A 1,329-nucleotide genomic window follows, 5' to 3' on the forward strand; every position below is an offset into this window, starting at 1 on the left:
TTTTCCGAGTGAGAAATAACTTTTATCATTCATGGAAATGGCCGAGTAGTTACGATTGACGCTTGCATATGTGAACTGATGTAACAATATGGTTTTCCCAATATAATGTTTTGTAACCTAGGCTAAGTTGAAAACAAACATGCCAAATTTAGAAATTAAATTAGTAATGCACATTTTTATACGAAATTTAAATCATATACAGAAAGAATTTTAGACTGTTAGTTATAAAACCTGTTATCGATCCGTTTACTGCAGAAATGCATTCAGGGATACAATAATCAATATCCTGTTGTGTTGAATCGGGCCAATGAGTTAACATAATTTCGTCGAAAACGAAAGTTGTTCTATGCTTTTTAAGGTTCTGTTGCGTTATTTGATATATGCATTGAATAGAATATTAGGAAAGCATTAACAAATATATTTAAATTAATTAATTTAATTTTATGCTTAAATTTATAGTAGCGCTTTTTGACGTCACTGTAAGAATGTTGATTTTGTATTTATGTGTAACTAAACAATATGTTGTCAAACTCCTGAAGATTGAAAATGAAACCGGTAGAGTTTATTTCGATGTTGTGATTTTTTTGATACACGACTACGTGTGTGGATATATATATATATATATATATATATATATATATATATATATATATATATATATATATATATATATATATATATATATATATATATATATACATTGTATACAGTACCAACCAGACCCAACCTGACACAAATCAGTCCCAGAGCAGTCCCGGGGACTGCTTTCTGGGACTCCTAAAGCAGTCCCATAGCGGTCCCAGAGCAGTCCCACAGCGGTCCCAGAGCAGTCCCACAGCAGTCCAACAGCGGTCCCAAAGCAGTCCCGGGGAGATATATATGTTATAATTGATTTTTAAATAAACTTATCCTTTTATATAAAACTTATATTTTTAAATTAGACTTTAAATCAATATCAATTAATCGCAGTATTACTCCTTTAATATCTATAAAACAAATGAGTTTTATATAGAATATGTTTTTGGGGCATTTTATTGAAGAATTCCGCTCCAAAGGAAGATGTGCCAAAGTCTTTTGGGGCTTTTTAATTAGTTTATGAGTTATTTCAGGTATTCAAATGAAAAAAAAATATTAATTTGACAGAAATCTTTGAAAGTCCGGACATATCTTAATAAGAGAGAAAATGAGAAAATGTAAATATAAGCATTGAAGTTTAATTTTTGGATGTCGTCGGTCTTATAACAGGGCCTGTCCGTGCCGACAAATTATCATACCGAGCTAACGCGCGGTATTTAATTAGTCGGCACAGCCAGCTGCTGTAATAGGACC

The sequence above is a fragment of the Saccostrea echinata genome, unplaced genomic scaffold (assembly GCF_033153115.1).
Source record: "Saccostrea echinata isolate AGI-Se365-2 ecotype Australia unplaced genomic scaffold, CSIRO_AGI_Sech_v1 ptg000057l, whole genome shotgun sequence".
Classification (NCBI taxonomy): domain Eukaryota; kingdom Metazoa; phylum Mollusca; class Bivalvia; order Ostreida; family Ostreidae; genus Saccostrea; species Saccostrea echinata.